The 15,161-nt window shown below is 44.0% G+C and overlaps 1 protein-coding gene across 1 annotated transcript in view; it reads right to left on the bottom strand.

Moving 5' to 3' along the window:
* LOC112567979 (DNA-directed RNA polymerases I, II, and III subunit RPABC3-like) overlaps positions 1-15,161 on the bottom strand; it is a 50,273-nt gene that overhangs the window by 16,361 nt on the left and 18,751 nt on the right.

Below are 15,161 nucleotides of genomic sequence, written 5' to 3'. Positions count from 1 at the left end.
ACCCGAACCTGGACCGGGGAGAAGTGTGTGGCTAGACACCCGGACATAGAACTTACACGTTACATATCAACATTTGTCTCTTGTATCTCTACGCCCCCACTTACCACCAGCAACGGCAGCAACAACAGCCGGCGTAGAACGAAAGAACGCCCCTCCCCCACTTCCAAACTCTTGCCGGACCACCCATCAAACAAAGTCCCCCAGCGTGCTCGAACATCCAGGTCTGTTGCTTCAGACCAATCTAAACACCCTCGGTTGCTCACAAGCTGTCGCAGCACACGTCGTCCTTCCGTCGTTGCATCCACCAGTTCGATGTGACACTGCCGGCACTCCCTTACCTGCCCACCCCACCTCGTTTCCAGATTCTGCACTTCCGACGCACCTGAAGTTCGCCGATGCGCTTACCCGACCGGGTCTTGCAATTCATCTTCGAACCCACCTTTGAGCAGACTCACCGACCGCTCTCCTGGCACCAGCTTCTGTCTATCCATGGTCATGCTTCAGCGATCGCTCGGGTACCTGTCTTTTCCTGTCGCAAAGGTGTGCTGATGACACCGCTAGGGTTGGATCGAAGAATACGGAACTGCACGACACAACACAGGGGTGGAGTACTCATTTAACACTCGTGACTAAGCCGGTCCTCTTATATACACCCCAGTGCAGGAGAGAGCAGGCACGCTACTATCTTTTTTTTTTTTTCTACCCATACCTACCCAGAACACGTCCACCCGTCCAAAAAACATATTGCGCTTATCTCTCTTCAGTGTCTAGCGCACCCACACACTTCTCCCCGCCCTCAATTTCCTCTCGTCCACCGCCTCCCAAACATGCATGAACACGCATGCGCGCGCACCCACGTCCACAAGCACGCGCAAAGCCCGGGTACAGGGAGGAGGACAGGTCGCCATGCTGACACGCACGACTAGAACGACCGCGGGAACCACACGGCATGATGACGAGCACCTACATGCACCCACTGCCCCAACTGTTACTTTCCTTCCTTCCTCCTCCACCCACCCACCTCCACCCGTCCTGATCGTCGTTCAGACATGTTACAAACCTACATTACACCCGGCTAACCTCACCCTCTCCCACCCCGCCTTTAGCAGCGAAAGGCAAGCAAGAAATGAAGGGTCTGGCTATACAGACCTTGTTTTCCTAACCAACCAGACATTCACCATTTCTTTACGTCTGCTCGTGACCCAACCACCACCCGTTTACAGCTTTCCCACCCGCGCCCAGTTCCCTTTGACACAAATGTATACATATGAATATAATATACACATAAATTATTTATAAATCCGAGCACAGTGCCCCTGACAGAGTATTCAATGCCAAGCAACTCGAAAAACTCACGAACGACGAGAATACCAGCGCAAAGAAAGAGTCCAAGGTATGCACTACCCGCTGTACCCAGGCTCGTAATAAACGATTTGAGGGGAAGAGGGTGGGATTGAACGTTAAAGAATATCTCACTGTCGAGACTGAACGACCAAGAGGACATTTTCAGCTACACGACATGACTGAGGTCTGCTGCCCTTGGGTTCAAATCTCGGCTAAGAAGTTGAATAAGAAGATCGTGTTGCCTTCTGTTTCAAGTTCAGTTGGAAACCTCAAAGTCGTAAACTGTGGAAAGTGTGTATGATGGTTCACAGAACTACATGACAAGTGTGCGTGTAGGATCGGGTTGTGTGGTGTGGGATCGGGTGGTGAGGTGAACACACACGTGCAGAAAAGAAAGAAAGAGTTGTGAGAACGCACCAATCCACACAACAAATCACACTGAGGAACATGTCGATGCCGAGGGGAATGTAAAAACTGAACCGACGGTCAGGTACCCACGTCAAAGCTTGCGCAACGACCCACCCACCTTCCCTCTCAAGTCTGACCACCGCCAACATTCAATGAAAGCCGGTTGTTCCAGCCATGCCAGACACAGAAAGAATGCAAAGTGTGATTTCCGTCGCCACTGGTAACGAGACCAACTTCCCCTCGCAGCCATGGCTTGTCGGGGCTTGTCTCTCTTTCTCTCTTTTTTTTCCCTTTTAACCACCACAACCCCATACCACTAACTGCCCACGAGTCCCCCACCACCACTCGGTCTTTCTGCGACAGGATTCTGCAAGTGAACGATAATAAAGATTGAGGATACAGCGCTGGCCATGCGAGGAAGATTGAGATAGTCGGAACAGGTGGAAGAAAGGAATCGGATGTGCAAGATGCTGTTAGAGGAAGGAGACAGGCAGTGGTGTCGGGTATTCAATTACAGTTATTTTTGTTTCCAGCATGTACAAACTTGCGAAGGACTTTATTTTTTACCAAAAAAAAAAAAAAAAAAAAAAAATCAAGATGTGTGTGAGTATAGTGGGAGACCTTAAACCAGAATATATGGTTTCTTCCTTTTTCCTGGTTATTATTCCGGCGGTACGAAAACGGGGAGTGGGCTTCCCGCACCCCAGTCCCACCTCTTACTTTATCCAATAACGGTTCGAATCCCCCACCACAGCAAGCATTGTCTCCGCTGACATAGTTATACAAGAACCTACTGCTTTCTACTACTATCTACCACCCAATAACACAAAATAACACACACACACCGAGAGAAACAATCCCATTTGGACATCTGCTGGCAAAAAAGGAAAAGAGGCGAAAAACACATGAAACTCTCTCACTCATTCATACGTACGTGTGTGAACGTGCTGCCCTACACATGGTCATGAAAGATACCGACCGGGAAAGAGGTGAAAAATGCCTGAACTCTATTTCATTAACACATACACAAAACGTGTGTCTCTACAGATGGACACAAAAGACACCGACCCAGTGGAAAAAAGAAGAAAAAAAACACAAGAGAGTTGGAAGAGTGGGAACTGACTGACCGACTGACCACAAGTGAGTCAGCAGCGCAGGACTAGGAAACCGCTAACAACCAAAGATCCCATATTATATAGACCCTACATCATTATAGGGTCTTTGTGGCCACCGAACCATGGCGAGCGGATTACAAAAGAACTAACTTTTTACCAAAAAGAACAAAAAAAAAACAGCACCGGACATAAAAGTCGGTACAAGATTTGTCGGACCAAAGGATTACTTTCACAGCAACGAATTCATGGCATCTATATTCAGCTTTTTAAAATAAAAATAATGATTAAGTTTAAATGAAACAGTTTTCAGTATTTACCTGTTAGGTCAAAGTTCGCCGACGGACAATGAAGCCACCAGGAAGGCATTACTCATTTGTCCAGCTATCACACGATTATCTCTGTCACTGTGTTTCTTTGTTTTTTTTTTAAATTTCATTTTTTTTTTTCGTGTCCTCATCATTTTTTTTTCTCCCATTCCCCATTTCACCTGTCCTTCCTTCTTGAGGTATGCGATCGCGTCGCTATGATCTATCTACCCGACACAGCTGAGCCTGTTCACCTGTTGTCCCACCCACTCCCGGGGACGTAATCTGATCGTATCACGTGACCCGGCCCAGAACACTCGCACCCTGCCAACACCGATCGTCGTCTGCTCAGTCTCGCGAGAATGCCGATTACGTGCAGCCAGGGGTCATAGATCATCAGCACGTTCGGTGTGTCGGGGTCAGACGCCAGGGGAGCACGACTGCTGTCGAGTAATGAAGGGAGCTTTGCAACATCGGGCTCAGCAGCAGCAGCAACAACAACAACTCCAATGTCTCCATTACTCGTGTCCAAGTCGCACGGTTAAGACATTACATATCATCCCTCGTGCGAAAGAGGAATTAAAAAAAAAAAAAATCGGAGAAAACTTAGAACCGAGTCTATTTAAAGTCTCATTACAAAATAGTTCAGAAATTTGGCAATAAAAAGTGTATAACAATAAGAAACACGAAAAGTAAGATTACAGAAAAAAAATTTAAAAACTAAAAATGCAGAAGGACACTTTCTTTGCCCGAAAAAAAAAAAAAAAAAAAAAAAAATCATATCTCTTAGTCGTGCCCGAATCTCCACGACGGGATTCGAACCACCATGAAGCTTGCGGCCATCCACACGGCTGTTGCAGCAGCACTTCCCCTCCTGACACTTGACACCTACACTGACAAAGTTCATCCGTAACCGAAAAACAGAAATTTTTCTAATCGAGAGACTGGAGAATGGGAGGTCATTGGAGTAAAAGTATCCATCATGATGTGCGCCACTAAAACCATTCTCAAATGGTACGACTACGGACACAAAAGAAAGAAAGGACAAAAGAAAGAGAGAATAAAGGAAAAAAAAAGCGGCGGCTACAAAGTAAGTTGATCGTCTGCAACAAAGATTGAAAGATCTGCCCACATCCTCTCCTTTTTAACCTCGAAACCTTTGGAAAAGTGAGCGTGTTGACAGAAGAGTCCTTTCATCTTCGACTAAATTAATGACATTTGAAAAAAAAAATCGACCTTAGGATTATCTTTCATACCAAATGTTTCAATCGCCTGCCTCCAACCGATTCTGTGACGCACTACAAAAATGAAAGGATTATGTTGAAAGTTTATGTGGGTGGGTGTTGAGTGAAATGGCGCTCGACTGACAGACAACTCAAACCTCACCTGTGGTCGTCATTGACAGAGGTGGGGTACGACAGATATGGACACTTTCACCTGGCCAGACAGGTGCACACAAAGATACTCCTCCCCCCTACTAATCCCTCCCTCGCATATTTCAAGCAAAATTATCCATCTGCGAGTAGCGTAACCTATGAACCTGGGGTGACCTCCTGTCCGTCGTCTAGTCGAACCTCTCACACTCAGTTTTAAGTTCTTTTTTTAACAGTTCGATTTCGCAGTCAACACAAAATCAACACGATCATGCCAATAACAGAACCAACCGAAAAGCGCAGCTAAGGGCTTCAAAGAAAGAAGAAAGGTGGTATCGTCAATTTAAATAAATCTGAAAGGAAGGTCGTTGTGACCACGAGCGACAAACGAGGAGTTTGTACCGATGTGTGTACACTTTCTGCGCTCAATTCGTTTTCTCTGAGTCATCCCCCCCTTTGGGCAAGAAAAGCAGGGCAGACTTTCCGAACAAAGTCTTCAAGCAGGTTAAGTTCTTTTCGTCTTTGTTCCTCCCGTCCCACACTTCGCCACTCCAACCTTCATTCCACTTCCAACTCACCCCCTACTTCATCTACAAACCCCGATATATTTATCCGTCTTTTGTCAGGTCTTATCTACATGTACGACAAGAATGCCTGTGTAAATACACACTTGGGTAGTAAGCGCCCACCTTGCCATTTCGCATGTTAGTTGAACGATAGTGCACAGCTTTAGAGAAGGTTGGCTCGAGTCATCTTTATGATGGGTGGGACAAGTGGCGACTAGTTTTCAGACCGCTTGGCATGACTAGGGTATATATATTATGTATGCAAACTTCGTAGAAGTTGGTCAAAGGTTGGTCATATTTGAAGGGCCTTCTCAGTCGCCAACTTCACGAGCGATGTCAAATCTTCAGATGCTGTTTGAGAGGTCGTCGAGCAGTGTGACCTGCGACCTTAGACAATTGTTCTCGACATCGTTGGCAAATGGACCGCGAGAACGGGGAATCGGGAATTCCTGGTTACAATTTATATCCTCACTCAACCGTGCAAGTTAAAAATATAAAGGATGATTGAATTCACGAGTGTGCCACACAGTTTCTACCACAGAGAGAGAGTGTGTGTGTGTGAAAGAAAGCTTACAACAAAGTTAGCCATCTATACAAACTATATTTATATTTCATTTTTAATTCATTCAAGTTTATTACTACTATAAGTAGTCTATCAACAGTCTACACCTCTTTCTTAAAAATAGAAACAAATTCACAGCTTTGGAGAAAAACTACCTAAGCCAGACATTTCTTCCTTTCCGTTTTGGTTACAGACATCTTCTCCCTCCACCACCAACACAAGTAAACAATAATAAAAAATAAAAAAAGGAAGAAAAAAAAAACGAACCTGAATATGGCAAGTTTTTTCCTCAGGATAATGGCGTCTATTCGTGTCACCTATCCACGGATTGGTCAAACCTGGTGGAGTGGGAATACGGCAAAGCAAACTGTCATGGCCAGAAATAAAAAGTTTTGCAATTCCCTCCCCCCTTTACGTGTCTGGCGGGACGGACGACGACCCGAATGAAAAACCTGCTGCTTTGGCAAACACAGAACATACGACGACACAGCGACTGACTACACCAGACCGACAGGCGACGACTCCAGCGACGTCATCGTTAAGTCAAGGGAGGTCACTGTGCGCGACAACAGTCCTCGGCACCGCACGTGCTGGCGATGCATTTCCAGGGTCTCGAGCACATCCGTGTCAACAACTTGACAACAGCTTCCTGATCGTTTGCACCAAGCGAAACCCTCCCCACATCCGTACTCTTCTCTCCCCTCTCCCCCATACTTCCACCACCACCCCTCATCCTTCAACTTCTACCGTCTTTAATGGCGAACCAGCGACATCGACATTCACCACCACCAGCAGCAGCGGTAAAATTTACCTGTAGTTGTCACGAGAGGGTGGGTAGTTTGGGGATTGGGGAATAAGGGGGAAAGGAGAGACAGAAGCACAAAGTTCTTTCCTCAAACGTGTCGCCGCTCGGCGAAGTGACGATCGATCCCGAAGATCAAGCCCGAGGGTGATTGCTGACTGAGGTCTTCACCACAGGTCACACGTGCAGCTGGCGGGTAACGAGATTGATTTCGTGAAGGGAACAGCACACATACATACATATACACACCACATTGATCACTCAATCGGCCAACGCCCTCCCACACATCCCTCCCACCCGTACAAAACACGAGGACCATTCTTCTCTCAACCGCACCCTTCGAAAGATCGTTCAGGCCATTCCCAATCAGGGTGCATGCAATAAAGTCGATAAGACTAAACAATGGATACAAACATCAATACACATAATTCATCGATGAGATTAAGCTTCGGGCTCGAGCATGAGACACGAAAGCAGAGCCCGGATGCTTCAGGTGATGCTTTCCACGTCTTCCTGCAAGGGAAGTAAGTGCATCGGCACCTACACTAAGGACGCAGATTACCTCCCCCGTTTCCAGACACCGTTTGCGACTCGGCGCCTGCAGCAGGACGCGTCACAGACTTGGCGGTTGGCACAAACACTGCGCTGCAGCACGACGGAGGCCGCAGACGCCGCAACTGCTGCACCAACACCGGCGCGCGCCCGCTGTTTACTGTCCTTGGTGCGCGTGTTGCTGGCAAGAGTTCTCCGCCAGGGTGCGCTGCGATGCACTTCCGGTATTTAAAAAAAAAAACTACGGGAGGAAGTCGACGCTAACCAGTCCTTTCCTCTATGCATCTTTCCCTTCCCCATTCATAAGCACGCGCGACTGACACCGTAGACAAGGACGGCCACCACCTCCACATCTACACTGACAGTGAATGTGCTTAAAATGCGTTTTATTAACGTTTTATTCTCTATATCAGGTTATTTTGAGAGCAGCTTGATCCGAGTACAGATGGCCTAGAAAATTCACTCTGCTAGTGTTCGAACATGGTCAACCCAAAGCTGAATAGTCCACTAACTTGCAAAAATATGAAATTTTTTGATAAATCTCTTTCTCTTGAGCAAACGATTTTTTTACTTTTAACCCCGCAGAGCTACATATTTCTAATGACAACATACGCGATGTGAATATGACAAACTGGCAATAATAAGCCGGTACCGGGGTGTGGTGGTGGTGGTGGGGAACTTGCTACCCGGCCAAGTCACTGTCAGATCATTAAAATGCAGCCATGATATAGACTTTCCTGCATTCAATACTTCAGGCACGCGCATACCCCAGAATAGCAGCAGCAGCAGCAGCCTCGGAATAGCTGAGGTAAGCATGTACCCGTTCTTTTGCGTCATCACGCGGAGGGCGGGGCTAAACTGAGTCCCCCGGCAAGCAAGACCCTTCGTCACCTCCACTAGCCAGGTCACATTTTTTTTTCCAAGAAGACGGAAGAATTTGAGATGTGAATCATTAACAGGAAGAAAATATGAGGAAAAGTTGCCTCGCCATTTAATAGACTGAATAATTCGACAGTCTCAGCATTCAAGCCCTCGTCCCTGTCAGAAATGTGCTCGAACTCTTTTCATTCTGTCTGAGAAAAGTTAATTAGCTTTGCCTGGAAATTGTCAAAAAGAACAGCATCAATCAAACGCTGAGCAACTGCTGTTTTTTTTTGTTTCTTTGTTGTTGTTGTTGTTGTTGTTTTTTTTTGAGAATAATTAGAGTACAAGATGCTAGCAAAACCCAATCAAAAGCACTAAATATTTCTTACGAAGTGGGATAAAGGTGGATATTCTGTTAGGGTGAAGGTACGGCGGAAGCAAATTTTGGAACAGGGTATCGCGGGGAAACCCCCCGAAGTAGGTGTGTCCAATCACAGGGGTTCTCAAAAAGGGAACATTAGATGATGGCTTGAGTAAAATGTTCAGGTGCGCAAGCAAACGGACTCACATAACCCTGATACGCTCGAATGAATCGATACCTGGACACTTGGGACACAAAACATCGCAAAACTAACAAACAAAAAGAACAAAGAAGGCCGCCGCCATGATCAACACCACCACCACCTGCGTTTGTATAACAGCATCGCTTGTTAAGGGTTTTATTTGATTCGTCCACGCTCACGATCTGACAGGTAAGTTTACCTATCAGGTAAATTCGATTCGGCGTCAGTTTGCACGATTGCGACTCGAGATTAGTAGACGAGTGGGTGTGTGAAGACAACACACTTCAATCACACACACATACACTCAAACACACACGCATATCACCGTGCTACGTAGAAGTGGGAGTAACGCGAACATGAGCCATCAGGCAAGCAAGTGATCGAAGGAAGCAGAGAGAAAATAAAGGAGGAATAAGGGGAGGGAAGAGTGAGATGTTGCGACGTACCTGGTAGGCGATGTTTCACAACCCTGATTGTACTTATCATCCGTCGGACGGGTGGGGTCGCAGTCTGTGTATATATACACATACACACACACTGTGGTATATTACCTGCTTATCGGGAGCTGTCCGGGAGAGCTGCGCAGTACAATGAACCGAAATCACATGACGAGCACTCGCATGCTCCTTGGAAAGCCACCCACTATTGCGTACAGGCCGGAGAGATTGACCTGACTGGTCTCCCTGCGCCGTAGTGTCAAAATTCCTCCAACAGGCCCTCCCAACACACGGGGGGAACTGTCATAAGTTTCATGTGCTCACCCTCCCCTTCCACCTTTTCCTCCCTTCACTCTCTCCTTCCACATCATCGAATCGGAGATCCGAACCTTTGCTGTCATGAGAGACAAACTCCATCGAGGTTTGTTGGGGTTTTTTTTTCAAAAAAGCGCATCAAAAAGTTGGCCAAATGATGTCATTGCTATTAATAGCAGTCACGAGACTGGGCTAAGCCTCGCTAGTAAGAATGTGGGGATGTTTCCTCACATGACCTGCACAATGAGAGCGGGGGTGGGGGCAGCCAGAGGGAAAGTGGTTGATGGACAGGGGTGGGGTGGGGGTGGGCGTCAACTAAGGTGGTTAGTGGGGGGCGGGGGAGCGGTGGAGGAAGACATCAGAGCCGGGACTGACACAGCCAGGGACGACATGATCGGGGGCTGGCGGGAGGCGATGCAGTGAAGACAGTGACTGCACTCCTTGTACATCACGAAGCCAAAAGTCGGACAAAACAGACGGTTGGGGACAAGAGAGGGAGGGAGGGGAGATAGTAGAAAAGTGAAACGGGTCCAAATCCTTCTCCTGTCAAACTCTGTGCAATAATGTAAACAATCACAATATGTAATTTAGAGGGTTTTTTTAAAAAAAAAAAACTTACAAAATAGTGTAACGATGAGAGAGAAAAAAATACAATCTGTAATGATTTACACGAGTATAGAGACCAGAATACCGCATTCCTGCACAAAACATTACCCTAACCTAGAAACAGTTCTAATCGTTGGAAACTTTGGCAGTAGCAGAGCCAGGATTTTTTTTCCCGTGTAAGAGTATCGTAACACTTAAGATATGCGAAGATGTATGAACAACAACTACTACTTGCCAAGTAGTTTCTGAATAAGAATAGCCTGTAACAGACTGTGAATACGAATGAAAAGTTGGGAACTTGGATTAAGGGAATCGAGTTTGATTAACCACGCTACCTTCCCCCTAACTCCAGGTATTTTAACGAATTTTTAAAGTTGTCAGATCTTCCTAGAAAACACCCATTGAATTAATAATTTAGTTTACAAGCCAGGGTTTGCGCAAGGGAAGCAACTCTTACGATTTTACGTCTCCACCCTGAGAGCGATAACCACAATACCCGGAATTCTCTCCCTGCTAAACACCAAGAGCCACATTCCTCGGGCAAGTACAGACAGGTTCGCTGTCCTCGCGATATCACAAACGTGTTACAGGTGATACTTATGCGCCTAATAATGTTATCTCTGTCGCCCAGACTACTCCTTGTATGAAAATTTATATAGGCTGCAATCCAGTGTCATTCACAACTATGATCTTTCATACCTATCTCTGACCTATGGGAGGACTGGTATACCCCGGGAGTAATCACCATAGTGACACACAGCGATAGGAGACTATCTTTTGCATGAAATGAATGTAGTTTATTTTATATCTATGTTCTACATTCACAGATTACAGAAATGAATGTCTTCCTACCTGTACTCCAGGTGCAAAGTTTACAACAGCTTTTGCAATCTTACTAAAAGGAGAGGCCAGTACAGTATATCCTCAACTTACAAGTACGACCAGCTCTACTTACGGACATACTGATTTAAAACAACAATTTTTGGTTGTTTGTGCCTGAACAAACTTCAGCATAAATTAAAGTTTATAATAGTTTATAATTACATGCAAACTAATGTTAAACTTGAGGATAACTTTCTTTGTATGCATTGAAGTTAGTAACTCGAACATTTGTAAGCAAAGGACTAACTAGACTTCGTCTATTGCGCTTCAAGGTGAAATGAGAAGCCTCTCTCTCTTGCACAAAAGAAAGAACTTAAGAAAGTCTGTAGTGTATGACTGTACTGAAAGTCACTAAGAATGTCCGCAAAAATCTGCTACCCCTCCTCTAGTTTTTCATGCACGGTGTGTTTCAGTAAGAGAGATAATGTTCATTCAGAATGCAAGTGGGTTAGCATCTGTGACTCTTACTAAATGTGCATGTGTGAGCTCATGAGTGAATAAGTCTACACTGATGGTCAACTTGTATTATTTTAATATTTGTGTCAATAATACGAATACTACCACATTTTAAATATTTTGATATAGAAAAGCGTGCTACCTATAAAACTGCGGTCATCAAAGATGACAAAAAAATGAATTGCCAGAGGGATAACAAATATTGTAGTTCGTGTAGAATACACCAAACTATGATAACTCCTTTACACTGATTTTTAGAAGACAAGTGTCGACTCTACTGCATTGTGATCGAGAAGTTTGATGACTATTACTAATTACACGATCAGTCATATTTCAGACTTGTCTGAAGAGAAATCCTTACTGTAACAACAAAATGAGTAAATACCATCATAAATGCACATATTGAAATATGCTGAATCTAGTAATTAAACTGCTTTGAAAGAAATGTTTTAAAAGTTAAAACCTGGCATATATGCAACACAACAGTGTCAACATGTTTCTAAAGTCGCAAGTACACTAAACACCCATATTTTTTTTTTTAACAGTCTAGCAATTATTAGTATTCACATTGAGGATCACCGCACGGATATTATGTGACCAACAGATGTAAGTTTCAAATTTGTTACTTTTTAGCTAACAAATAATGTCAATGAACAAGTAAGCATAAGAAAAAGTTCTGCCATTGTTGCCCACATGCACAACTGGGCACGATGTCAGAAAGGTTACACCATTACACAATACAGGCACACAGAAAATAGGTCACGAGATATGAAAGTATGTCTATAGCTAGCATACACAGGAAAAAAAAAAATATTAAGAAAAACTAGGGCACGACTGTACTCACAAATTTTGAGCATCGTGTCCCCAAGACAAGGCTAAGTGGAACTGCAAACCCAGCATGCCAAAACACGCAAACCCAGACTCAACCCATCGAAAACTCTCTGTTGCTCTGCAATGAGATCTCAACAAACATGGATAAATTTTCACAGGTACATTCTTTTTTTTTCTCTATCTCTCTTTTGTTACTTTTTCTTTTTTAAAAAGTACAATGTTGATGTTCTTCAGATGTCATGTTCACATTAAAAAAGATACCACCAGCTGTGTTCACATGTCCAATTCACTGTGAACAAGCAATGGTATCCTTCCCACAGTGCACATATTTCGCTTCTCGTTCATGGGTTTGTTTGTTCTGTGAACATTTCTTAAAATGAAGTTTTCAAGCAAAATTTTAAAAACACAAAATCAGCAAACCACCAAGCTTCAGGCAGAAGATAAGAAAATTGGCTTTGGTCAATTTCATAATGTCATTCTTTCAGTCTTTTCGCTTCTCTGTCACCGAGAACTAAAACAAGAGTTGAAGTTCTCAGCAAGTTCACACAAAGACCAATAGCACACTGTATAACTCTGGACATTATACACAACATGTGTAAGGAGTTACCACAGGACAAAACTGTAATACCTACTCTCACTTGGGAGGTGTGTTTTGCCCTTGAAGGAAGGTAAATATCCAGATTGTTGCCCTAAACCATAAATAGAAATACAGAAGACCTCTAGTGCTACTACAAGATGCTTGCTTACTTATAGTCTTCAAAATAATGATTTTCCAAACCTCTGTTTCAGAAATGTCTCCTGCCAGGTAAAAGTCAAATGCCTCAAGTGAGCTTGCAGTTCAAAGTGAGAAAATTGTCCCGTAATTATTTCAAGGGGCCCCAAAGGTCTACACGAGCTGCCTGTGTAAACACCGACACCGGAAAAATAAATATGTCCACGTCTTGTGCTCCATCAATAGAGGGGTTTCTCCTTGCACTTGGGTTCCATGGTGTGCTTAAGTCATTGTCAAGAGTCTGAGGAGCAGCATGCGAAAGAGGACAAAAATTAAACAAGGGGAAATAAAAACAAAGATAGCAAAACACCTCTAAATCTGTGTCACCAGCACAAACGTGCAAGGACAGGAAAAAAGGAGTGAAGGAAAAGGTCAGAAACAATGTCAGTGCTGCCTTGCATGTTATTGAACACCCTCAACCAAGCCATGTGTTACTGTGCATCCTCAACCAATCCACATGTTACTGTACACCATCAATCTATCCACATTTACTCATGTTCAGTTATGTCCTCATTTCCAGATTCTACAAACCACCAGTCTTCAAACTGAAATACAGGGAATTAATATCAGATATAAACACAGAATATTTCATAGCCTTACAATATAAAAACAGTCTTTGTAATTACACAACATGCCTTGTTAAAATAATCTCTATCTGAACACAGAATTGTTTCTGGCAGCTCAGATTTACTGAAAACAAATGGTACATTTGCTTACCTATTAATAAATCAAGAAAAATAACACCTAAAAACATATTACCTCTCAAGACAACCTGCGTTGTCATGAACCGCTTACACTAACTTTACAGACAGAACAGAGCTGCTGGTTTTATGTGGTATAATCTGGTTCTCTTCACCGTTTTTAAAAGCTACATGGCACTAGTGCTATGATCAACCATTGAGATGTAAAAAGGGCCTGTCTATTATCTCCTGCTAAGTGTACTAAGCACTTCAAAGTTAATTTCTGAAGCCTTGTGGTATATCTGCTTTATGTGTTTTTAAAGGAACATCTTATACTCTTTAATCATACATTTTTATACAGACTACCAACACAAGCGGCCTCATAATGGTACAAAATGCTACACACTATTAATACATCACCTTAATCCTCTAAAACCTTATGTTACTTGTCCAGTCATAGAAGATTTAGTGAAACCACAACAACCAGTAATAGAATGTGTATCATTTGCTCACAGTTCCAGAAAGATCCACATTTTCCATCCTAAATCAGACTACACAGAACTGGAACAGCTATTAAGACTAAACTGAACAATACCACAACCCTACAACTCTCACCCACACCTGTCAAGCTGAAGGTTTTGCCTTTTCTTTCCATAGGAGAGTTAAACAACTTCCTCCAATGATGAACAGCCTATGGTGACCAAGAGCTCCATGGCAACTGTGACCTCGGAACAGAGTAATGCCTCAAAGATATCATTCTCTCCTCGCAAAGAGCCGCTGATGCAGCAGCACAAACCAAAGGGTACGGCAGCTGAAGCTGAAGTATCCTACAACTGCTGGGCAGCCCTGCCTAAAAATGATCGTCGACAGACAGCGCGGCGAGGGTCACTCGTGCCTCTGTTTGCATTACCTCCCCTTAGCCGACCACCATGCGTGCTCCCAGTGTTGACTTGCAGAGTGCGCCTGTTGGGGGGCAAGAGCTTGTCCGCATCCCGCTACCATCCCCGACCACACTCTGCAAACACGTCACCTCGGTCGTCTTCCCTTGCGGACGCAGTATGGTCACGCATCAACCACACGCGGCCCTTGTACGACTCACCCTCTAGGAACGAGCGGAATGATGAAGCTGATGGCTTATCCCCCAATGTGAAGCAACTCCTCACCTAAGCTGTTGTGTGAGCCTCAGGTGCTAAAGATGTACCTTGAGCCAGCCTTCACTTCTCACCTGACTTAGACTATAAAAGTGTGTGCCCCAGAACATTCGGTGCAGCTTAGCCACAAGAGGATCAGGAACGTTAAAAAAAAAAAAAACAACCAAAAAAAACCAGAGAAAAAGAAAGGATCAGGAAACCAAAATTACATGTAAGCTCTAAAGCTGATTTCAAATTTAAGAAGCAGAAAAAGAATGTACATGTATTTAAGAAAAAATTGTTTTATATATCACAAAATACTTGTTTCAAGCAAGCCGAGCATTAGCCACAGAGCACAAATAACCCTCATGGACTCCTTAGCGCATCTTTCTGTGAGTTATTATTTGCAAAACATAGTTTTCTTAAAATCTGCAATGGCAATAAAAAAGAATCTACCTAAAATTTTGAAACAGAAGTAAAGGTTTTAAAAATAAAGAGAAACTTAACTATGCAACCATCACAATTAAGACAGAACAGAGGAAAGACGGGAACAGAAAAACCAGCACCTGTGTTACATTTGAGTAAAACAGCTTAGCGG

The sequence above is a fragment of the Pomacea canaliculata genome, linkage group LG7 (assembly GCF_003073045.1).
Source record: "Pomacea canaliculata isolate SZHN2017 linkage group LG7, ASM307304v1, whole genome shotgun sequence".
NCBI classification, from domain to species: Eukaryota; Metazoa; Mollusca; class Gastropoda; order Architaenioglossa; family Ampullariidae; genus Pomacea; species Pomacea canaliculata.
This window is presented reverse-complemented; position numbering and strand designations above follow the sequence as displayed.